Genomic DNA, 26,062 nt, shown 5'->3' with positions numbered 1-26,062 from the left:
TCAGGGCCCATCCCTGAGCAGGGGAGGCAAGGATTTTGGGCATGGGGGAGTGGACAGAATTGTACTCGGGTGTCAGACTTTTCGGTTCAATCCCCGTTCTGCCACTGGTTACCTGTGGGACTTTGGGCAAGTCACTTTGCCTCTCCGGCCTCAGTTTCTTCTGTTGTAGCTGACTCAAGCCAGCCCTCCATTTGAGCCTTACGTGCCAGCCTCTCTCACTGACTTGAAGACGTCACTCCAGCGGTTCTTCCCTCCCTCCCTCCTGCCTCGAATTCTTCCTCCATCCTGGATCACCCTCGACAGCATGCAAACTGCTCTAATCCTGCCCATCTCAAAACAAGGGAACAACCAGAAAAGCCTCCTCAGGTCAGCTCCTCTGCACACCGATTTTCCCCTGTGCCCTTTACAGGAAAACTTGAAGAGCTGCCGGGCAGCACCTGGGAAGCCAGCAGCCTCCATTTCTCCTCCTCCTGTTCCCTCTCAACCTACTTCAGGAGGTTTTTGTCCCCATGATTCCACAAAAACACTCTCGTCAGGGTCACCAGTGGTCCGTGTTGCTAAGTCCACTGCACTTCACAGGCTCGTCTCCCAGGCTCCCATCACCAGTCATAGCCCCTGTGGCTCCCGCCTCCCCATGTCACAGGGCCTCTGTGTTCCTGGTTTTCCTCTGGCCTCCTCGCTGTCAGCTGGCCCCATCCTCTGTTGGTTCCACCTCACCTGCTGGCTTCTAACACCGAGGGCCCAGGGCTCTGTCCACACTCACATCCCTGGGGGTCGCAGATGCAAATACGGCTTATGCACGGGAGGATACCCACCCAGACCTGCCCTCTGACCCACCAGCCTTTGGAGAGCTCCACTTCCACGGCTAATAGGCATCTAACGCCCCGCGCCTCCACAGCCAGCACCTCAGTGTATCCCCATCTCAGCAGATGGAAAGAAACAGCCCCCGCTTCCAGACACTCAGTCCAACATCCTGGGGTGACTCTTGACAACTTTCTCCCTCTGATGTCCCCTCCTGTCCCTCAGCATAGTAGACCTCTGTAGAAAGCCCATTCTAATGGACTTTCCATTCTAATGGGCATCTCACGTCAGAATGTGTCCCTAATCTGCTGACGTCTCTCTCTTCCTCCCCTCCTCCTTCCAGAGCCATCCCTGCCTGTGACTTTTCCAAGGACCTCCCCACTACCCCAAGGTGCTCCATTGCACTCAAGGCAAATGCTGAGGTCCCGCCCTGACCCACAGAGCCCTCCATGCTCAGCTCCTGGGACCTCAGACTCATCTCCCACTCCTCTCCCCCTTGCCCACTCTGTTCCCTCCCTGTCGTCACACTGATCCCCTGGCTGCTCCTCAAACACCCCGGGAGGGCACACCCCACCTTACAGCCTCTGCAGGGCTGCCCCTCCACGGGGCACCTCACTCCACACCACACAGCTCCCTGGTCTGCCATCTTCCTCCGGACCTGGGCTCCAGTCTCACTGCCTCCTCACTGCAAATCCCACCCCAACCTCACCACTCAGCAGCCCCCAGGCAGCAGTCTTTTCTAGGGCTGACATCATCATCTGCTATGAAATAGACCATAATTGCCTAATTGTAGCGTGTCCTTCAAGATAGATGTACCTCTCCACCCACTGGATCTCGCTCTGTGCTGCTTAGTTATTGCTTTTATTGCTGGTTTCCACCCTAGAATGTCAGCTTCATAAGTGCAGGGATTGTGTGTGTTGTTTCATTTCATCATCACACCTAGAACACAAGGGGTGCTCAATACCTGTTAATGAACCATCAAGTGAGCAAAGACAAGCTACCCTGTAGGGTTTTGGCTTTAATGATAGAGCTCGGGTAAGGCACCCAGCCTGGGGCACGTGGATGCCACGTGGTAGAAGTTGGCAGTTATGTGATTGTCACTGCTGCCATTGTCATCCTTTACTTTTTCACAGATGGAGAAAGCAGGGCTCAGACACTCAAGACCTGGCTCAAGGTCACAGAGCACGGCCAGAACTGATCAGGCCCACCTGGACCAACTCCCCCTCCCCTGTAACAGATGGGCCACCCCTCTGCTCTAAGACCCTGCATTAATTAGTCTGTATTGCACTGCTATAAAAGACTATCTGAGACTGGGTCCCAATTAATGAAGAAAAGAGGTTTATTAGACTCACAGTTCCATAGGCTTAACAGGACACATGACTGGGAGGCCTCAGAAAACTTACAGTCATGGCAGAAGATGAAGGGGAAGCAAGGACCTTCCTCCTATGGTAGCAGGAGAGAGAGAGAGTGAGAGAGTGAGGGACGGAAGTGCCACACACTTTTAAACCATCAGATCTCATGAGAACTCACTATCACGAGAACAGCATGGGGAAATCCACTCCCATGATCCAATCACCTCCCACCAGGTACTTCCCCAACCCCAACATTGGGAATTACAATTTGACATGAGATTTGGGGGGGGACACAGAGCCAAGCCGTATCAGACCCCAAAACTTCAAGGCAAGGCTTAGAAAGTACTAGAGCTGGAATGGAGCCTGAATATCATCTGCCTTGAGGTTTCAAGCTCTTTTTTGATGTCGTTCACATGCCCTGGACAAAAAGCAGATGGTAGCAGCCCAACATGTCAAACAGGTAGAGAGGAAAGAGCCGTTCTAGCTGAGGCCCTGCCCCACCCCAGACCTCTGTGGACTCCCAGGGCTTTGAAAACCCAGACAGAAATTCCTCTTCCTCTCTCCATTCTACAGAGGAGGAAACTGAACCAAGAGAGGATAAGACCCTTTTCTAGGGTACAGAGAGGAGGGTGGATCCCTGGGGGCCCCTGGGAGCCCCCTCCTCCTGGCTTCCCATCCTCAGACCGCCATTTGCATAAGTTCCACGTTCCTGCTTCTCCAAGTGCCTCACTCTAGCCAACCCACTTAATTGAAGCCAATTATTTAGTACAAAAGAACAGAGAATGCATCAACTTGTGTCTTTGTCCCCAAAACAGGGCCCTGAACAAGGAGCTCTAGCTGCCTTTGTCTCCCAGAGATGCTTATTAGAGATCAGCTGAGCTCAGCCTGCGGGGGTGAGACTAGGCATGCCAGGGGCACAATGATGTGGCCAAGGCAATTTGTGAAGAACTTCTGGGGCAGGGGCCTGGCAGCAGGCACAGAGTTCTTGACATGGGACAGTCAGCTTCTGGAAAGTCGGTAGGCCAGGGATGTAGGAGTCGGAGTGATTGGGAACCTCAGGACAGTGATTCTCCCTGGAAGCCCCAGTGTGCTGACCTGTAAGTTGGTGACAACAGTGGATACCTGGTTACCTATAGAATACTTAGCACTGTCCCTGGAATACAATACATGCTATTGTTAGCTATTATTACCGTATTCACTTGTGATGATTATTTGGTTATTATCATTAAAGCATAGCGCTCTTAACTTGTAGGGCGAGGAAGATACCATGGGTAAAAACACAGACTTTGGCTTCGGGCAACTGGGCTGGTGTCCTGTTATTGCTGCTATAAAGAACTGAGACTGGGTAATTTATGAAGAAAAGAGGTTTAATCAACTCACAGTTCCACAGGCTGAACAGGAGGCATGACTGGGAGGCCTCAGGAAACTTACAGTCATGGCAGAAGATGAAGGGGAAGCAAGGACCTTCCTCCCATGGAGGCAGGAGAGAGAGAGGCAATCCCCCTTTGCAAGTCTCCTTATCTGCACAAAACATCTCACATAAACACCGGTTGGAGGTTCTCCAGGGACCCTTCCCTTATTGTCTGCCTGAGGCAAACTGGCTAACTTCTTAACATCATACCTCCCCCCCAGTTTGGAGGTGATTCCCTACCTCAGCCCCAGGAAGGAAAGGAAGTCACTGATGTTGATACACGGAGAGGAATTCAGGGCAGGCTTTATGGAGGAAGTAGCATTGAAACCTGGAAGGATGAGTTCAATTGTAGTAGGTAGAAATAGGGGAAGGGAAAGGTAGGGGAACAGCATGCAAAAGCACAGAGAATAACATTACTGACACAATTGGAGGTGAGCACGTGGTCCCTCTGGTGAGGTGGGGGGTGGAATGAGGAAGTCACTCAAAACTAGGAGGCCCTAACAAGCCTTGGGCCCTGAAGCCTTAAGTAGAACCAGCTTCAAAGAAACTCTCCAGCTCCCTCCTTGCTCAGTGTCAGCTGTGACAGCAGCACCTCCATGGGTGCTTGGCCCACTTCCGTATCAGGACTTTAACTGCTACCTGAAACCCCAACTTCTTGAGACAAAGACCTCCCTTAATCTAGGCTGGTATTTCTCCACCTCAGTATGGCTGACATTTTCAGCAGGACAATTCTTTGCTGTGGTGGGTCTGTCCCGTCCATTTTAGGATGTTTGGCAGCATCTTTGACCTCAACCCACTAGATGCCAGTGGCACTTTTTTCTAGCTGTGAGGACCAAAAATATCTCTAGATATTACCAAACGTCCCTGGGGATGGGAGCTTAGGAGAATCACTCCAGTTGGGAACCACCACTGCTCTAAGGCCTCCCTCCCTGGGCCCAGGCTCAGACCTCCTGGATCCTGTACCCAGGAATAGCATCCTTATATACTCCTAGGGAGCAGCCCTGCTCCCCACTTCAAGTTGCTGCTGGGTGATGGGCCCTCCCCAGAGAACAGGCAGCAATCTTTTCTAGGGCCGACACCATCATCGGCCATGAAATAGACCATAACTGCCTAATTGTAGCAGGTCCTTCCAATATAGATGTACCTCTCTCATCCAAGCACCCATCCTTGCCCTCAGCCATGACATGCAGGGTAAACACGCACCCCGCTGGGACCCAGTGCATGAATGTTGGTAATGATGATAAATCGCAGTGATTTTCCAGAAGGTTAGCAGGCCTGGGGCAGAGAGGTAACTTGGCTGTTAAACTCTGATAAATCATCCTCATCACTCCACAGGGAGAACAAAGCTTGTTTTTTTTCTTTGTCACAGTTTTTATCATAAAGGAAGCAATATTACAGAAAGTTTAGGAAGTAGAGAAAGCAGCATCACCCATCATGCCTCTGGGACTGATTCTATTTCTGCATACTCGGCCGGGCGTAGGCCAGGTCTTCCTGTAAATACAGATGAGGGTATAGGCAATGAGGATATTTTGTTTTCTTTCCTGTCTTTATTTCAAATTCCCTATAATACCAAAAACATTTCTTGGTATTGCTATATGAATACCATCATTCCAAGTGTGGCATTTACCCAAAGTGCAGCTCAGGCCAATAAGGGGACCCTCTTCCTTATGGGTGGGGCCCGTGAGGGTCCATGGCCTGGGAAACATAAGGATGTGGTGTTTACCCAAAAGCGGGCCTGGGAAGTGTGGTCAGATCCTTGGGTGGACCATGAAATCCTGCTATTTTGTAATTACAAAAATGTTGTACTTACCAAAAGAAGGGTTTCAGAGGACAAGATGGGCAGTCAGTTCCTTTGAGGGAGGCTTTGAGTTTCTGAGGTTTCAAGATTATAAGGATGTGCTATTTGGAATCACAAGGCCCTGTGGTTTCTAAATTTAAGAATCTTGCATTTTCCCACAGGGAGGTGGTTGGTTTCTGAGGCAAGGCCAGAAGACCCTGTGGCTGCAAAGGTCTTGGCCATCAAGTATTTCTGATCAGAAATGCGCCTCCCAGGGGCCTGAAGAAGGCACGTGATGTGCAGCTCATGGAGATGATACCAAGCCTGGTGAGAGTGGGGGCTGCAGGACCCACGTGCAGCCTTGTGAAGGAGGGTGAACTCTGGCCCTCCGGACCCGGACCACGCTCACAGGCTCCTGCTTCCATGAGGCTGGAGGACTGAACTCCAATAGGCCACTCCAACTACAGGTTGCTCACACACTTAGCAACAAGCCTATTATGGAACACTACTCCAGACCTCAAGGCCCACAGGTGAATAAATCCAACACCAACTTGCCTTGAAGAGGTTAAAGTCCAATGGCAGCACTCACAAGCAATGCTATGAATAATTGTTCCATTGCAATCCATACGAACTAGGCAGGCAACTCACAGGGGGCCCTGATAGAGAGATGGGATGATTTTGGGGTGGTTAGGGGAGCCTATATGAGCAGGCAGAATTTCAGACTGAGACCTGAATTGATGAGGAGGTAAGAACTGCTGGTGCAAAGCCCAGAGGTAGGACAGCTTGGCATGCTGGAGAAAGGATGAGAGGACCAGCATGGCTGGAAGGGGCAAGTGAGGGGAGAGGGCACGAGACTATGCCCTAGGGGACCACAGGGGCAGGCCAAGGAGGGCCTACAGGCCACAGTGAGCAGTTTGGACTCAGTCCCGAGTCGGGCCAAAAAGACGTAGAAGGCTTCATCTTTTAGAAAGAGGACTCTGGCCTGAAGTGGTGACTCACACCTGTAATCCCAGCACTTTGGGAGGCCAAGGTGGATGGATCACCTGAAGTCAGGAGTTTGAGACCAGCCTGGCCAAGATGGTGAAATCCCATCTCTACAAAAAATACAAAAAGTAGCCGGGTGTGGTGGAACACACCTGTGATCCCAGCTACTTGGGAGGCTGAGGCAAGAGAATCACTTGAACCCAGGAGGCGGAGGAAGTTGCAGTGAGCTGAGATCACGCTACTGCACTGCAGCCTGGGTGACAAAGCAAGATCTTGTCGAAAGAAGGAAAGAAAGGAAGAAAGAAGGAAGGAAGGGAGGGAGGGAGGGAGGGAGGGACGAAGGAAGGAAGGAAGGAAGGAAGGGAGGAAGGAAGGGAGGGAGGGAGGGAGGAAGGAAGGGAGGGAGGGAGGGAAGAAGGAAGGAAGGAAGGAAGAAAGGAAGGAAGGAGCGAGCTTTCATGCACACTGAGGATTTGCTCTGGCAAGTAATTTCTCTCCACAGTCAGTTAATGTTGAATTTCTAGCATAAACAGTGGCTGGAGGAAGGATGGAGCAGTGGGCTGGGGAAGATGCGTTAATCCTTATTATCAGTGGGCTCCATATCTGCAAACTCACCTACTCATCACATTTTATTTGTAACCCCAAAATCAATACTCGTGGCGCTTTCCTGGTCTTTTGTAGACATGTCCAGGACAGTGAAAAATCTGTCACCAACGTGCACATTTCCAGCTGAAGTCAAACAAGGTGACACTTTGCCTTCTTGGTTCAGCTTCTCATACTGTAAACAAGGGTTCTTTATGCCGTACAGTCACATGCCACTTAACAACAGGGATACGACGTTCTGAGAAACGTTAGGTGACTTCCTCGTTATGTGAATGCTATAGAGTGTACTCACACAAACCTAGATGGTACAGCCTGCTACACCCATAGGCTATATGATATCGCCTATCGCTCCCAGGCTGCAAACCTGTACAGCAGATTACTGTACTGAATACAGTAGGCAATTGTCATGCAATTGTAAGTATTTGTGTATCAAAATATGGAAAAGGTATGGTAAAAATACGAACTAAAAGATAAAAAGTGGTTCACCTGTGTAAGGCACTTACCATGAACGGAGCCTGCAGGACTGCAGGTTGCTCTGGGTGAGTCAATGAGTTGAGTGGTGAATGAATGTGAAGAGCTAGGACACTATTCTACACTGCTGTAGACTTTATAAACACTGTAAGCTAGACCAAACTTTTATCAAAATATTTTTCTTTCTTCAGTAATAAATTAAGCTTAGCTTGCTATAACATTTTTACTCTATAAACTTTTAAATTTTGTTTAGTTTTTTGACTTTCCTGATAACATTTAGCATAAAACACAAAAACACTGAACAGCTGTGCCAAAGTGCTTTCTTTCTTTATATTCTCATTCTATAAGATTGTATGTATTTTTAAACTTTTTCTGTTTACTTTTTAAGTTTTTTGTTAAAAACCAAGACATGGGCTGGGTGCAGTGTAATCCCAGCCTGTAAATTACATGCCTGTAATCCCAGCAATTTTGGAAGCTGAGATAAGTGGATTGCTTGAGTTCAGGAGTTCAGAACCAGCCTGGGCAACATGATGAAACCCTGTCTCTACTAAAAATACAAAAACTAGTTGGTCATGGTGACACGTGCCTGTAGTCCCAGCCACTGGAGAGGCTGAGGTGGGAGGATCACTTGAACCCAGGAGGTCGAGGCTGCATTGATCTGTGATTGCGCCACATTGCACTCCAGCCTGGGTGACAGAGTTGTGTCATCCATGACTTCTTACTGCTCCCGTAGTACAGGGACAGCGTGTGCTTACTGATATGCCCAAAGGTCCCGGCTTTCCCACTGTGCCAGATCACAAACGGTTTCCATTTGCAGCCTGCAACATTGTCCCAAGCAAGACTGTGATCCTATCCTTCAAAGCCATGAAACCTGGCACCAACTCAGCTTCCTTCTGGTGAAAGTTCTTTCAGGCATCCTTTTCCAGAATACGGAGCTTTCATCCACATTGACGATTTGCTCTGGCAAGTAATTTCCCTCTGCAGTCAGTTTATGTTGAGTTTCCAAAAATTCTTTAGCTGCCTTCACATCAGCTCTCACAGACTCACCACTCACTTTTACATACGTAACAAGTAACAATTCTTGAATTGTTTAAACCATCCAGAGTTAGCAGTAAATTCAACATCATAGTTGGGTCCAGCCTTGTCTTTCAACAGCAAACTTTCTGCTTTGACCATGATCATTAGGAAGGAGAGGGATACGCTTCTCTGTCTGATCTTCAATTCAGGCTGTTAGAAGTTTCTCTGTATCTGATATAGGCCCTTTTCAAGTTTTTATTATTCTCATTGTCTTCAATGAAGTAGATTCTTTAAAAGCCTCTATCACTTTGTGTTTGTTCTTCAAGATCATAGCTAGGGTGGAATAAGACATGCCTGACTGGAGAGCAATAACCATCACTGGTTTTCCACCTTCACAATCCTTAATCACTTTCAATTTTGTTTCAAGCTCAGTCACTCAATGTGGCCTGGCAGCATTGGCTCTGGATTTTGTACACTTAGGAGCCACAATGATCAAAACAACATAAGAGTAAATCAAGCACAGGAGAAAATGATGCAATCAAGAGACCAGGAAAACATGAGATGTATGTGGCTGCTGCTGGAGTAACATGACATAGTTTCACAGTGAACTTTTACAAAAATAAATAGGAGTACACTCTAACATAAAAAGTGTAGTATAGTAAGGACATAAACCAGTAACGTAGTTATTTATTATTGGGTATTACGGACTGTACGTAATTGTATGTGCTATACTTTTATAAGACTGGCAGCATAGTGGGTGTGTTTACACCAGCATCACATGAGTAATGTGACATATTCATTACAGCTATTAATTACAATAGCTAAGGCATCACTAGCCGATAGATATATTTCAGCTTCATCATAATCTTACAGAAGCATTGTTGTATAGGCAGTCTGTTGTTTCCTGAAATGTCCTTATGCAATGCATGGCTGTATATTTAGTGCCCCATTTTTCATGTTTGTGCTTTTATTGGTAATTTGACTGCTTAAAATGGTACTCAAATGTAGTGCTGAGTGCTGTCTGGCATTCCTTAGTGCAAGTATTCCCAAGTTCCTAAATGTCATATAGCTTATGGAGAAAATACGTGTGTTAGATAAGCTTGTTTCAGGCATAAATGATAGAGCTGTTGGCCATGATTTCAATGTTAATAAATCAACAGTGTGTATTAAATAAGGTGTCTTTAAGCAGAAAACACACATATAACAAGGTTAGGTAGATATATATTGATGAAAATGTTTTGACCAAAAGCTCACGGGAACCTAACCCCATATTTCCCCTAGGAGCAATGATTCAGTATTCTCTAATTCAGTGTTTCTGGCAACTTTACAGAGGATAACTACTGCAAATAATGAGATTAACTGTATTTTGGAGGTGGAATCAACAGGACTTGCCAACAAAATTAGATGTGAAGGGGGAAGAAGAACCAGAGGACCCCTACATTCTTGGTCTGCCTCCTTGGCAATGGTGGTACCCATGCTCACCCCTCACATTTGGGTGCATGGGAAAGAGTAACAATAGAGACCTCTGGATCAAGGGCCACTCCCCTTCTCCTCCCACCAATAGCTTTGTCTCTCATTGCAAGGGGCTCATACACATCATATCCCAGCAATGTCCATACACACCACCCAGCAAACAGTCACCTTTTGGCTGGCTACCCTGGGCCTAGGAGTGAGCACCAGGACAGATGCCTGGAGGCTGGACTTGGGGAAGAAGCCCAGGAAATCCCGGGAAGCTGGCATAGAGCTGATTTTCAGAGTATTCAGAGCACCTGGGATTCATTAGGCCCCTAGAATCTGGCCTAGAAAAAGCGGATGTGAGCTACAAATGGTCACATCCTTTTTGCTCCATGGATTCCTCACTCCACCAGAGAGATGCAGCTGGAGCGGGCAGAGAAGGGCCCACTAAAGCTGTGCTGTCCTAATATGGTAACCAGTTGCCACAGGAGGCCATTGAGTACTTCAGATGAGGCTGTCTAATAGGAATGGGCTGTAAGTATAAGATACATACTGAATTTTGAAGACTTAGTATGTGAAAAATATAGCTCAGTAATAATTTTTACATTGATTACTTGTTGAAATAATATTTGAATATATTACATTTAAAATATTACTGGCGTTAATTTCACCTGACTTTTAAAACTTTTTTAAAGGGCTGCTAGAAAATTTAAAACTCTGTAAGTAGCTCATGTTTTATTTTTATTGCACAGAGATGCTCTAAAAGTGTGGATAAAAGTGTGGATCCCAGGGCAGGGGTTTCAGTTGTGCAGGCCTAAGGTTGGTAAAGGTGGCCAGTCCCAGAACTAGAGAAGATTGGGTTGAAAACAAGAGGTTCAGAGATGACCGTAGTAGTGCTGAACTTGTGTGGTCACCTACCTGCTGATCACTGTCCTTCCAGATTTGACAGTTATCAAGATTTTGTTGCATATGTGTCTTATCTGGAATTTATTGATTTGATGATAGTTAAGATTTTCCCAGATAACACTTGGAGGGGTAGTGTGGAGGACTGCAAAAATGGCCACACAGTCTTTCCCTCCCATCAAGAAGCAGAGTTTATTTCTGCACCCTCTGATTCTGGCATGGCCATGCCACTTGCTGTAGCCAATGGGCATTAGTAAACATGACCCGAGTGGGTGCTTGAAAAGTGCTTGTGCATTAGATCTTGCTATTTCTTGCTACCTTTGGAGTGCTGCTGCCTTGGGATGAAGCACTGATAACCTCAATTAATAGCCTTCCTGCATCCACCCCCTTTGCATCTGATTTCCAAGTCTCCACCACCAAGAGGTAGAGTTGATTCCCCCAACTCCTTGAATCTAGGCTGGCTTTATAATTTGCTTGGATCAACAGAATGCAGTAGGAGTGAATTGTTCCTGTTCTAAGCTTCTTCTCTTTCTTTCGAACTCTGCCAGCTGTCATGTGAATAAGACTAAACTAGCCTGCTGAAGGATGAAAAACTATGAGGAACAGACCCAAGTCAGCCCAATTTCCCCTGCTGAAGCCACCTCGGACCAGCCATACCCCAGCTGACCCAATGATTGCAGATTTATGAATCATCCCAGTGAAGATCAGCCAAGCTAAGTCCAGAATAACCAAACTACCCAGCCAATCTGCAAACTTGTGAGCTAAATAAATGCTTTACATAATTAAGTTTGGGGTTGTTTGTTATGCAGGAAGAGCTAGCCAATGTGGTGATATAGATACAGAGGAGATTTGGACTAGGGTCTGTCAGACCTGATTCCAAAGTGGAAGATCTTAATCACAGCACTACACCATTTACATCCAAATTTTGCTGATATTCAAAGCTTTGAGGTGCAGAAAGTGAGCTGAAAAAAGCCAGGCCTAATGATGTGGGAGTCACCACTTCCCCCACCTACCAGCAATAAGAATGGCTGTCTCATGCTGTGCCACCTTCAAAAGGCACATCATCTGAACTTTTGGTCCAAGGATTAAACATTAATAAGGAGACTCCACTGGCCTTGGGGATGGCAATTACTCTTTGATACACCAACTTCATTTATCTTCCTTATTAGGAATTATTAACCTCATTTCCCTGTGTCTATTGTTAGGACCCAGGAAAGAGCAGCTTTGCCTGTTCTGCCTCAATAACTACCCATCATGAGAACTGAGCACCTCTAATGGAACTCTTCCTAATTTCCAGCATTTACCAAGTGTTTTATATTTGCAGACTTTCCCCAAAACTTCTATTCATCCAATTCATTAGATTTGCTTTTTTTGGATGAATTTAAAAGCTATTTTGATGATATAATCAATATACTTTGTATTAGCAATTTTCTCCAGGATATTAGAATAATTTATAGATAGTCATCCAGTTCACCGCACTGCATCCCTGTGAGACTGCTTGGTAGGAGTCTGGAGGGGGAGAAAGAAAGCAGGGTTTTTTTTTTTAACTGTCTTACCAAAAGTGGAATTTACACAGAGAGGTTAAGTTTTCTATCGCTGCATAATAAAATACCATGAATTTTGAGACTTACACTATACACACATTTATTCTCTCACAGTTTCTCTAAGTCAAAAGTCTGCATGTGGCTTAGTGGGGTCTGCTTTAGGGGCTCACCAGACTTTACTCCAGGTGTTAGCCAGTGCTGTACCCTCATCAGAGGCTCAAGTGGGGAGAGATCTGCTTCAAGCTCATTCAGTTGGTGGCAGAATTCACGTCTTTGTAGCTCTAGGACTGTGATTACCATTTCCTTGCTGGCTGCCAGCCGAAGGCCACTTTCAGGTCCTGGAAGTCAGCAACAGTTCTTTGCCAAGTGGCCCTTTCCATACGCTCCGTCACCACGTGGCAGCTTACTCACTTCTTCCGAGCCAACAAGAGTCATTTTCTCTTTTCTTTCTTTTTCTCTAGTCTATGATGGAGTCTTATATACCTTTGCCATATTCTGTTCCTTGGTAGCAAGTTGAAGTTCCCATGCACTCTCAAGGGGAGGGGAGATCACAAAGGCATGAACACCAGGAGGCAGGCTATCACTGGGCGTTCCCTTTGTCATACTAAGCAAAGGGCCCAATGTCACACAGCAAGGGAGTAGTTTGGTGTTCTGGCAAGCGTACCACAGCACCTTGGACATCTGTGCTCATTGCTCATGGTGGTGACCTTCTGTATCACGGCCCACGTGCACGTACTTACTCATCCCCACTTATGTACTCAGGCCACCTGGCACACAGCATGCTCACCAACCAGCATTTCCCAGGATCCGAAGTCTCCTAGTCTCTCTTCAGAAGTCCAGATGAAGCTATAATAGGGTGTCCAACATGAAGAGTGACCCTTCCCACCCACATAGGCCTCATGCTGAGCCATGGCCACCAAGCAATACAAGTAAAACATTGAGAACAGAACTTGACATCCAGCAAGTGTTCAGTCCTTGCTCACCATTTCTACAAGTTCCTGGAAAGGAGTTTGTAAGTCAAAGTTGGACTAGCCTGTTATCAAATGCACAAGAGGTATATACAGACAGTCCCAGAGTTCCCTTGGATAATCTGCCTTAGGATTTTTAAACTCTTTGATGGGGCAAAAGCTATAACAAGTTCAATAGAACAGTGATAAATGACATGAGATGTTCAACACTTTACTATAAAATAGGCTTTGTGTTAGATGATTTTACCCAACTGTAGGTGGCTGCAAGTGTTCTGAGCACATTTAAGGTAGGCCAGGCTAAGCTATGATGGTCAATTAGTTAGGTGTATTAAATGCATTTTCAACTTATGATGGATTTATCAGGACACAACCCCATCACAGATGAAGCAACATATGTATAGTAAAGAATGTAACTGTAGGAGTGACTTCTTAACTATATTTTTATAAGGCAAAGTATCACTCCTTCATTTTTGTTTCTTTTGCTTTTTCTTGTTGGGACACTCAGGCAAGTACTCATAGATTATATTATTGAATCCTCACAGTGACTCTTTTAGAAAGTAAATTGTAATTTACAAAGGCTCCCAGATAACCCATGAGGCTGCGTGCCTTGCAAAGGCCACATGGACTACAGGTGGGTGAGCATGATCCCAACTCTAATCTCAGCTCTGAAACACACAGCTAGCCTGCCTCTTCCTTCCTTCACCCTCAATCTTTCAGATTTTGCCTCAGCCCATCATAGTGAATCTTCTTTGCTCAACCAGCTTCTTCCATGACCTTCCTTGATTAACCTAAATAAATTAGGATTCAAGCTCTCTGTCTCTAATTGTCTCTCTCTCTCTCACTCTCACACACACACACATACACACACATACACACACACACACACTCTTAAATACTTTCAAACACAGCCACTTTGAAAGAAGACGGACCACAAGAAGAGTCCTACATTCTTGTTTATTCTGTCAAACAGTCTGAACCAAGTAGATGCAGTCACGACCCATTTTATTTTTCTCTTATCACTGCCCCAGATCTGTTCTATCTACTCTCCTGTCAAGTGCTTTAATGTAATCCAGGCAGATCCAACACCTTCCCAGGCACCTTGCACATCTATAGGGCTCAGCCCAGAGCCATGCAGGTTAGAACTTCAACGTCGACTTAAAGAATAGCCCAGCTCTGTCTTGGCCAGGGACCTGCCCCAGGAAGAGAATGGGGGGAGGATAGGAAAGCCAGTTCTTTCCTGTTCTCTATGATGCCCTAGTGGAGCTGCCACATTTACCTCGGTGGAAGGACCCCCATGGAAGGGGATGGAACAGCCACATCACACTCCCCCACCCCTGGGCTGATGACACTCCTCGGAAGAATTCCTCCTGCATCCCAAGGCTTCGGTTCACACAGGCTTGGCGGTGTCTGTATTTGTGTGTATGTGATGCAGGTAGGGAGCTGTTTTGCCTGCTCTTAGTAAGTCTGTGGCCCTCTTTTCTCAATGGGAGACCACTCAGCATCCCCTATGTTCAGCTTGGTCCTTTGGGCAGCAATGCCAAGGCCACAGAGAAGCCTCAATCCACAGCATGGACCCATCACTGGATGCTCTGCTTTCCCCAGCTCTCAGCCTCAAAGGAGCAAATCCAGCTTTTTCTCACAACATAGGCACTAAACTCAGCGCTGATTACATCTTTCCTTGGAAGGAGCTTGTCTTGCTGTGCAGGAGGCAATTTGTTGCAGGCAAGATAGCAGTGTCCTGCTGCTTGCCTGAAACTGGCCATTTCCAAATGAAATCCATGGTGGCGCTGGGTGAGGGCGGAGGTGGGAAGTCAAGTGGAACAGTGAAGCCTAGGCTGGCAGCTTTGATCTACAAGCCTGGTGAAAAAAGGAGGTGAGAAAAGGAGACAGAAGTTCAGAGTAACTTTCCTGAAAGCAAACAGTAGGTGGTAATGATGAAGCACAGTTGTAGATGTTGTGCACTGCTCAGCAACCTGGAGTTGTGCAGTGCCCAGCTTGAACAACCATATGTGGTGGTCCCAGAAGCATTTTGGCCACTTTGTCTCACTATTCTTTATAATTGCCCTATGTGGGCAGTGCTATCCATCCTAATAGGTCCAACACCTTCCCAGGACCCTGCACATCTATAGCACCCAGTCCAGAGCCATGCAGGTTAGAATTTCAATGTCTACTTAAAGAATAGCCCAGCTCGGGCTTGGCCAGGGATCTGTCCCAGGAAGAGAATTGAGGAAGCTAGGAAAGCCAGCTCTTCCCTGTCCTATTCTATCCATCCTAATAGCACTGCTCACATAGGGCTATTGTAGGGAACAATGAGACGAAGTGGACCAAATGCTTCCGGGATATTAGGATCTCCATTTGTAGAGGAGGAAATGGAGTTTCTACAGAGAGACTGTGTAGCAAGCCTAATGTCAAAACAGTGAGATATTGGCCACGTAGGGATTCAAACCCACGGCTGCTTACACCCTGAGCCAAGATCTGTGCCACTAATGCTCTAATTGCAAAGACCTTCAGGATGTCACAGAACAGAGAGTTTAAGGTACAGATTTTAAAATCAGCCTCATCTGAAACCAGGCCTGGCTGCACCCAGGCCTGAGCAGTGACAGCTCCTTCCCTGGGCACCCAGGGCCCTCCTGGGCTTGGAACTTTACATACCTTGGCCCTGGCTGAGAAAGCATCAGCTCTGGCCAGAGTGGCAAGGTTTAAAGGATCCATTCCTTGTAGCTGACACCTCTGCCCATCTCCAGATCGCACCACACAAGCCAGTGAAGTCAGCTGCACTACTTCATTCATGCATGCATTCACTCATTCATCTGTGGATACCTCCAATGGCTTCCCAACATTTAAAATAAAACCAAACTTTTAGGTCAGCCTCCCAAATCCCCCATGACCTCTCCCCATCTCTAACCTCCCACTTCCATTCTCCCTCATCACAACACACACATTCCCACCACTAGATCTTTGCCCATGTGGTTCCCCCAGCCTGGAACACACCTTCCTGGGACATCCAGAGGGCTCTCTCCCTCACAGGTCTTTGCTCTGACCGTCCTGTCCAAAACTAGCCACTCTCTGCCCCTTAACCGGCTTCACTTTCCCTCGTGGCATATTTCACCACCAGACATTCTGTTCTCTATTAATCTGGCCTCTACTAACACGTACCCTCCAAGACACAGAGACTTGAGCTTCTCCACTGCTGCATCCCAGCACCTAAAACGGGGCCTCTGACACCTAGTGGGTCCTCGAAAGCACTTGTTGAATGGATGAAGGAAGGAAGAAATGAATGAGAAATAGGTATTGACTCCTTGTCACAGGCTGGGCAGCAGGCCCTGGTGGTGAGGAACATAGGATCTGGAACTGGACTGCTGGGGTTCAAGCCCCCTGCCCAGCCTCTCACAGCTGTGTGATGATCTTGGGCAAGTCACTTTACTCTCCTGTCTCTTGTTTCTACACTGGTAAAATGGTGATGATAATATTTTCTTCACACGGTCGTTTCTTGGGTTAAATGAGTTAATTTCTCCACAATATTTTGAAGTGTACTTGGCATACAGTAAGAGCTCACAAAAATCTTAGCTCTAGCACTTCAGTGGTGTTAAAGCAGAGGCAGATCCTGCCCCTTACAGGGCTCCTAGTCTAGTGGGGGAGGCAGACATGGATCAGATAATAGCACAGGTGTGTAACTTGAATTATGGTGGGTGCTGTGAATAATGGGAGTTTGGGAGCTCCAAGGAGGTAGAGTTGGCAGGCCTGATCTTCTCCATGGAGTCGTCAAGGTCTTTCCTAAAGAAATGACCTTCCTCTGGGCGCAGTGGCTCATGCCTGTAATCCTAGCACAATGGGAGGCCAAGGCAGGCAGATCACCTGAGGTCAGGAGTTTGAGACCAGCCTGGGCAACACAGTGAAACCTGAGTCTACTAAAAATACAAAAATTAGCCGGGCATAGTGGTGCATCCTTGTTGTAATCCTAGCTACTCAGGAGGCTGAGGCAGGAGAATCGCTTGACCCTGGGAGGCAGAGTTTGCAGTGAGCTGAGATTATGCCACTGCACTCCCATGTGGGCCCTAGAGTGACATTCTGTCTTAAAAAGAGAAAGAAAACAACAACAAAAAAAGAAATGACATTACGTCTAATGAATGAGAGTAACTAGACAGAGAGATGAGGAAAGGGCATGAACAAAGGCCCTGAGGTGGTGGGGGAACCTGGATCATTCTGTGGGGCCTGGCCAAGGCCAGTGTGCCTGGAGCACCAGGTGGGGAGGGGCAAGAGGAGATGGAAGACACAGGTGAGGCTGGTTTGAGATTCTGCTCCTCGCTTGGGAGGAGAGCCAGTGAACTGTGGATGGCATTAGGGATTAATGGAACTGCAGGTGCTACAGCCTGAATCCTTCTATCAGGCTCTGCACTAAGGGCTGGATCAGGCCAGGGAGGGATGAAGAAGGCCCTATCCCAGTACACAGTGAGAATCAAAAAGTACTCATGAAAAAGGAGGGAGAGATGGATGGAAGGAGGGAGGAAGGGAACTCCTTCCTCTTTTTGTAGACCATCTACTCATCCCTCAAAGTCTAGCTCAAATGCTGATTCCTTTGACAAAGAAGTCTTCTTAGACTCCATCAGGCAGAGTTGTTCCCTCCTGTGTTCCCAAAGCACAATGCAAGACACCCTAAACTGTCACTCATTGCCCATAATTATAAGAAAATCTGTGATTTGTTGAGCAGTTACTGTGTCCAGCACTGACTTCTGCACTTCACATCTGCTGGGCCGGCCTCCTCCAGCATCCATGCAGCCAACACACCTGGTTCTCTAACCTCAATACTGCTCCTCCTTAGCCTTCTCGGCTGGGTGCCCCTCTGTCTCCAAAATGCAAACATGTCTAGGGTGGGGTCTCAGTCTGTCTTGCTTACCTGTGTGTGCAGGTGTGCATCTGGATGTAGGAGGGGCTCAGTGAAGATGTCATGACCAGCTGCATAACTGGCTTGTTGACTTATGTTATCTTCACGGCAACCTCACGAGACAAGTGCCCTCGTCCTATAAATGAAGAAAACTCAGAAAGACTTCCTAAGTTACCCAAGGCCCAGGCCTGCCCCTCATTACCAGACCACCCGCCCTAGGCTGAGTTTCACTTGGGATAAGCAACCTCCCTCGCCAGCCGGACCAGAAGGAAGCTGGCATTTGCTGCTCAGAACCAGGGCAATTCGGTCAAGTCTGTTTCCTAGCGTCAGGCTGTGGCTTGCCCAGGCAGAGCAAAGCAGAGGCAAGAGCCTCATGTGTGTGTCTCTGTGCACAGGAAGCTCTTGTCTGCATGTTTCTGGCAGGGCCCTAAGGGAGGGGCAGGGGCGGGAGAGGAGGGGACAGTGTGGAGTCAGCACTCTGAGGCACGAAGAGGCTAATCACAGCTAATCACGGTCCCTGAACCTCACTGGGGGCCAAAGGGTGGTTATAGCCCAATTATGGGCCAGAACAACTAATGACAGCTCCAGGCTTGACTGAATTGCCTCGACTGTGATTCTCAGCCCCACCCCCACCCCAGAGCTCTCTGGGTTGGGCTGCTTTCTACAGAGAGGCAAGAGGCTTGGAGACCTCTTTGTACTCTGGGGCCAGGGCCTCTCCAGCTGTAGAAACATTGCCCGCTGCATCGGCAGTAGACCCAGGGGCTTCACCTGGACTCCACTGAGCAGCCCATGCACCAGGGTCAGCCAGGTGGGCCCAGCCTCCCTGTGCAGCCCAGGGGTCCTCTCTCTCCTCCACACCCAGGGAGGGGAAGGGGTAGAAGACCCCCATTTCTTGAGCCCTGGAGTATGCTGGGGAATTGATTTGGTCCATGGGTGCACTAACCCCCAGGACAATGCTACACATCTCCATGTTTAAGATGAAGAAACGGAGGCTCAGAGAAGTTAAGCGACTTACCCAAAGTCACACAGCTAGTGAGTTCAAGGAACCAGATAGGAACCTAGGTCTCTCTGACTCCAAACCCGTGTTCTTTTCAGGATCCAGAGTTCTGCAACATCCATAAGTGTTAAGGAAGTCTCATAGAACCTGGATGGAGCAAAAAACACCAAAGTGAAGAGTCTGGGCCCTGTCTGGATCTGTTAAAATGGTCCAGTTCCTAATGCGACACCAGAGTAAGGATGTGTAGGTGAAATGATCCCCCCGTCCCCTGTTAGGAAAAACCCGCCAAGCTGCACGCATGAGAGGCAGGGCAGAGGGGCCATCCCTCTCACCTCCTAGAGCAGAGCCAGGATCTGACCTCAAGGAGAGAGAGGGGAGGAGCCGAGTGGGGGAAGGGGGATCTGCTTCCTCCCATGCAGAGGCATTGGGCAAAATCAAAGGCCTTTAACCACCCTCTCACAGGTGGTTCTGCAGATGACAGTGCTATTTAACATCACTTTCTTCAGCGTCTTTTCACAAGGATTCCCACCATCAAGTAGGAATCCCATCAAGGATTCCCACGCTCAAGGCTGAGCGTGGATCCAGGAGCATCAAGTGAAGAAATGCATGTGCGATTGGCTTGTATGTGATTTAGGCCTAGAGAGCTCTATACCAAGGATTAAAGAGGAAGGAAAGGAGAAGGAAGGAAGAAAAGAAGTGAAGTGGAGCGAGGTGGCACCGTGCTAAGTATAGTACTTACTGTCTGGTTCTCAGAAGAGCCATTTTCAACAGGACTTCCACTGAAAGAGAAGGCATTGTATCTTCAAGCCCACCTGATTCTGTCACTAAGATGTGCACCTGTATGTAGCTAGGGCTGTGGGATGCTGTCAAAACAGCTGATAGAGCAACCACTTTGACATCAAGTAGAAGAGAGAAAATAATCCCAGGTGAGCTCTAACGCCAGATTCTATAAATGTGAAATTCCCACCCACCCTCATCCCTACCCTAATCTTCTAGGTCTTGGCTGTGGGAAGAGTCCCCAGAAAGGCCATCACAGGATCTGAGGGAGCGGAGGCCTGAGGTGCACTTACCCAGAGCTGGAGCAGATGATGGTCGGTGAAGCGTGTGTGTGTGTTGGTGGGGAGGGGTGGAATGGTCCCACCCAAAGATGTGACTCCCAGCCTGCTCCGTGGCATCCCACTGCCTGCTGCCCCAGACCATCAGACTTCTCTGAGCCTCTGCTTTGTCAACTGACCTCAGCCAAATGGGTCAGACACAGACATTGGACTCACTTCAGTTAATACTCATAGCGTCTCATAGCTAGAGGGAAGGGAGGACCCCTGTGTCCTTGCCACGAGCCTACCACTGGGGCAGTAAGGCACAATGAAAGCAAGTCCTACACCAAATCTGCACGTATTTATTAGCACGCGGGCCCCACAACCGCCCGCTCTGGAACTCCATAAAGTTCCAGCTATCTGCCCTGTTAGATGTGCCTTTAATGAGAGATTTGCCCAAAGTCCCAGCCACTCCCTATTAAATGTTTCTTTAATGAAGGGTAGAGGCAACAGTATTCTCGTGCCGAACTCAGCTGAGCTTCTACAGGGAATCAAGTAATTGGCCACGCACAAGACTAGAGGGTGTCCTGAATGTAGAGAACTTCTGTGGGCTATTGGACCCTTGGATTCTAAGACCCTGTTCATGCAAGAGTGACAGGATCCGTATTGTCTCTCCAGCTAATTATTATGCATTGTTTGTACTACTGGATTCACCCATGAAAAATCATTTTGTACCCATTATGCTAATGAACAAGCCCTCTTGAGCTGATTGGAAATAAAGACAATGGAAACCCTTATAGTTGCCCCTGTATATTGTGGGCTTTTGATTAGAGTCTTTCCAATGCCAAACAGTCATCCTTGGAGTGTGTGCAGTGTTTCTATTCACGTTAACTGACTGTTCTAGAGTATCCTGGAGTATAGACTCAAAATATGTCCCACCGTCTATTTGAAATATTTTAAAGTAAATTACAGGCAATATGGGCATGCAGTTTAAAGAAAAGAGCATGCTCTGCAAAGCCCAAAACATTCAGAGTGGCCTTGGAGGTTGGAAGACTGCCTTCTACCTAAGGAAATGTACAAGCGTGATGCATCATATCATGAAAATTCCTTCACGCCTTTGGACTGTGACTGCTCACATGCACGTTCATTTGAGTTTTCTGGTGTTTCCATGGGCAGTCGTGATGCCCAGAAAAAACTACTCAAACGTTTACTTTGAGTTTAAATAACTAGAGTTCAATTTATTAAACTGACACATTCACAACCCTAATTCTCTCTTAAGTCTTTAAATCTGATTACAAATCTTTGTTCTGTTGATATCAAGCGGGTTTTAGCAACTCCTTCTAAGAAGTCTTTGGATATTTGATCTCATTTTCAAACGTCATTAATTAAACACATCTCAAACAATTTATACTGCCTTTATAAATTTAATGTTTGGAGTGAGTGGTTTCCCTTGAAGGGGGGCTGACTGCAGGAGGGAGCTGCTGAGGGGTTTTCCAGGTTCAAGTATGATGAGACATCTTGATCTGGTGCTGGTTACATGGATACTGGTCCCTTGATCATCTCAGGACTTGTCAGAGTGTATGATATACTTCAATAACATTTTTAACATCTAACGTCATCTACTGGATTTCCTTTTTAACTCATTTGCCTGTTTTGAGCAACATCTCCCTGGGTACGTAACTAATTCATATACAGCTAGCAAATTAAAATATATATGCTGTGAACCTAAAATTCTCTGAAATATTCTAGGACTGAGCATAAGTTTAGAAAGATTTTAATGTAAACTCACACATCTAATTGCTCAATTACATTTTAAATTAGGATGATTAGATTCTCACTTTAATAGGCAAAATTATCTTAGCATTACAAGTAAGCGTAAAACAGAAAAAATAAAATACTATGGTTTTAATTCCCATAAGCCTGTCTTAACATAACCCCAAATCCTCCTGGAGTGAAAAAATGTACACCCACAAAGAAAACCCATTATCCCACTAACTGGGGTTGCTAAGTCCCCAAGGGAGCTGTGATGAGCCTCTCAGTTGAGGTTGCTTAGGATAGGGAATTTCTCCCGGATGTGTTGGCCTAAGGGGCCTCCCTCAGCTCTGTGTCACAGGCTTAAAAAATGAGGGTTTGTCTCCCCAGCTCCCCAGCCCAGTCCCTGGATTCTGGTAATCCACACACTCCTTAATTCTTGTCTATGCTTACACAGGGTTGATCATATGCCTGCATTTGTAGGTTTTAACTCTGAACATATTCATATGTATTCATCCTTTCAACTCAGGATTTTCGGAAGTGGAGGGAATCTTGCCTTCTTTTGTGCTCTTAGGTCTACCAACTCTTGAAGGCATTTATGATGATAATGAATCAAATTTTCACCTGCTTGGTCACAATGTACCGCATCACTTTTTGGAGGTGAGTGGTGAGGGATGAAAGAATTTTAACCCCCTAAGGCTTGATCAGCTTGTTCTGGTCCCCACACATTTTCTGCCAACTCCATCTGCAATGATTGTGATGGAGTCTGGATCTTTCTGAGGAAGCTTCCCGCCGAACCCAGCCCCCAGTGCCATTAACACTGATTCCCCACAGCCTGGTTCATCCCGACAGGCTCTGGATTCATATACACAGAAGACTGCTCAGCAGGCATCGGAGAGTCGCCAAGTCCGTGACAACCTGTAGGTTCATCACAGCTGACGACATCCAGACAGGCTCTCCTTGGCAGACTCATCTCTCGCCTTTCCACGGCAACTTCTATTTTGACCACGCACTCACATGGATCCTTCTCTTATTCACTCTTACAGTTTCCAGCCAGACTGGCCCATGTCGGGAGGCAGCTCTGCGAAAGTGAAGAAAACAGAAGACAGATAACCAGGGTGGCTTTAACCTGAAGAACAGCTGCACATTCATTGACTGCTTAGTGAGTGCTAAATGTTTTACATGCACTTGCTGGTTTCATCTCGACAAGAGCCCTGTGACGTAGATGTGTAGTCTTTTTTTTGGAGGAGGAAGCCAAAGCACAGAGAGGCTAAGTAATTTGCCCCAAGTCACACAGCCAGTGAATAGCAAGCCAGGATTGGCATACAGGTCTCTAATTTTAAGCACTGCAAAATTAACCCCTAAGCTGTATGCTTTTTAATTAGGGGAGGGTTTAGGATTAGCCCAGAGCCAGACTGCTGCAGGGGAGAGGCCCCGCTAGCCAGTGGGCAAAATAGAAGCTGTTGGGGGATGGGGCTCCAGCTGTCTCTAGGGGACAAACACAGCTGAGAAGGAGAAAGGGGAGGAGTGTCTTCGTGGGAAGACACTAAAGAGAGGAAGCAGTGGGAAGAACTCCATCTTATAACAGTCAGGAGAGCTCACAAAGCGCCAGGCACAGCACTGGGCCCCTTTCATCCTGTACCCTGGCGCTCCTCAAACCTCATAACTCGTGCAGTCTTTGAAAAAAGTGAAACACTCTCTGGCTTTTGTATTCATTAGCATCTCCAGCAAGTGACTACTGCAACTAAAATGATTCACAGCAAAGGAGGAAGGCAGTGCTTTGTGAACCTCACGTCCTCTGCCCCTTCCCTAAGAGGTCATCCAGGCACCCTACTCCCCAGCCAGGAGTGAATTTTGTTGACTCCTCCCTGCCACGAACCTGACAGATCTGCTGATTCTATAGACAAGGGCATTGATTTGCATGAGATGGGAGTGGGTTTCAGTGAAGGTCTGTGACCCCAAAGCACACAGTTTCTAATCATGACCTCATACTTCCTGTTGGGATGACATGGGCCTCTAGCTGAGACCACTCAGATGACCAAGAAGCCACATCCCTTGCCCAGTGTCAGAAAAATTTGATTTAAGCTGGCAATTTTCCAGGTTGTATTCATTGGGGGAGCACAGAAAGGGAATGGCTGAGGCTCAGAGAAGTTAAGTGACTTACCCAAGGCCACACAGCAAGTCCATGGTGGCCTCCGGACTGGAACATAAGTTCTGTCTGCCCCTGTCTCTTTCCTGCAACCCCCCCATGCCAGCACACACCCCACACCTCAGAGACACCAGCCTGGCCTGCTGAATAAGCTCACGCAGACTGGATTCAGATGAGTGTGTTTCGCTTTGCCTGGCAGGCTGCTTGGTGATTGTTCTAAACCTGCATGTGGGCTTCTCCACGCCCCCAGTCTTCTATTTCTTTCTACACCCCCAATGATTCCCCATCCCTCACCCTCCCCCCTCCAGCACCCAGTACAGCAAGCCACACTCAGCAGGTGTTCAACGAATGCTTGCTCTGCCAGTGAGGCATTGGACCATCTGCAGGGGCCAGAGTGGGTGTCAGGCTCCCACCCCCACCCCAGCGCCAGCACCAGGGCGCAGCATGGGCGTCCCTCTGCAGGTGAGCCTGACAGCACTCAGGCTGCCATCGCTCTTGGGGGAGATTGTAAAGACTGTGCCTTCTGGAAGGAAGTAGTTCAGAGGCCCGAGCTGTGTCCGGAAAGTCGGAGGCTTGCTCCAGGCCAGGAAGTCACGCAGCTTGCACCAGGGCGCTCAGGGGTCCCATCCTCGCCCCCTCCCCACAGCCAGGGAAACTCCTGCTGAGCCCCAGAAGGATGTGAGCCCAGACCCCTCCCAAGCGGCAGGCTTCTAAGACCTGGTGCCTAGGAAAGGGAGTTGGTAAACAGCTCAAACTGCCCCACTTTGAATTTAGAAACTGCGGGGAACGTGTGAGCAGTGTGGGCAGCTGGAGAGAAAGGAGCGAAGACGCAGGCTTGGGCTCGCTCACTGGCACAAACTGTGAATCCCTGGCGTCCCTCAGGGAGTCTGGCAATGGGGCTGGGACGGTACCAAGGATTCCTGGTCCTGAGGGCTTTCCCGTTGCTGTTGCCCTGTGAGTCCCATGGTTTACTAACTCGAATGTGCAGGAGTTGCTTGGGAAGCTTGCTGATTCCTGGGTTCCCAGCCCCAGAAGGTCTAACCTGGCAGGTCTTGTGTAGGAGCCAAGAATCTGCATTTTCATCCATGAGCCTCCTGACCCCCACCCCCAAGTGATTTGGTGCAGGTCGTCATTGAACCATGCCTTGAAAGCACTTTCTTGAATTTTCTCCCTCAAGGGCTGGAAGCACCTGTGATTAACTAGAAGCAGTCTGGTTGAAGATGGAGGTCCATCCGCTTGCTGGAGGCCGGTCAGCAGGTCATATGGTTCCAGTGTCACTGAAGACAGAGGCTGGTCACTTTGGGAGTGGACCCATCTAGGGCCTGAAGCTGGTTCCCTGGACGCTCCCCTCAAGTGCTAGCTGAGTGGCCACCACCCCAGGCTGTAGCTATAGCTCCTAAGAAGAAACAGAAGGAAGGAAAGGGCCCAGAGAGATAGAGAGGAGCCTGCCATAGAGATTGGAGATAGACTGGCCCTCCAGGAGAGGGGGGTACCATGCAGGAGAGTCGGGGAGACTGGCCGTGCCGCACCCCCAATGCCGACTCCCCTGGGACAGCCCTGTGGGTGATCCTCACGTCTTGCAGGGCTGGGAGGACTGGAGATCAGCTCTCCCCTTCACAGTGGGCGGATAAAAGTTTCAGGAGTTTCCGTCTTAAGCACTAAGAGCCTTCCTGCTAGCACCTTCCTATGCTGTAAGTCATATGTATTAGTCCATTTCCATGCTGCTGATAAAGATATACCCAAGGCTGGGTGATTTATAAAGAAGAAAAGGTTTAATGGACTCGCAGTTCCAAATGGCTGGGGAGGCCTCACAATCATGGCGGAAGTCAAAAGGCACTTTTTACATGGCGGCAGGCAAGACAGAATGAGAGCCAAATAAAAGGAGAAGTCCCTTAAAAAACCATCAGATCTCAAGAGACTTACTCACTACTAGAGGGAATGATTCCATTATCTCCTGCCAGA

The sequence above is a fragment of the Aotus nancymaae genome, unplaced genomic scaffold (assembly GCF_030222135.1).
Source record: "Aotus nancymaae isolate 86718 unplaced genomic scaffold, 86718_ANA_hifiasm-v0.15.2.pri h1tg000059l, whole genome shotgun sequence".
NCBI lineage: Eukaryota > Metazoa > Chordata > Mammalia > Primates > Aotidae > Aotus > Aotus nancymaae.
The sequence above is the reverse complement of the archived record's forward strand: the minus strand, read 5'-3'. Positions refer to the sequence as shown.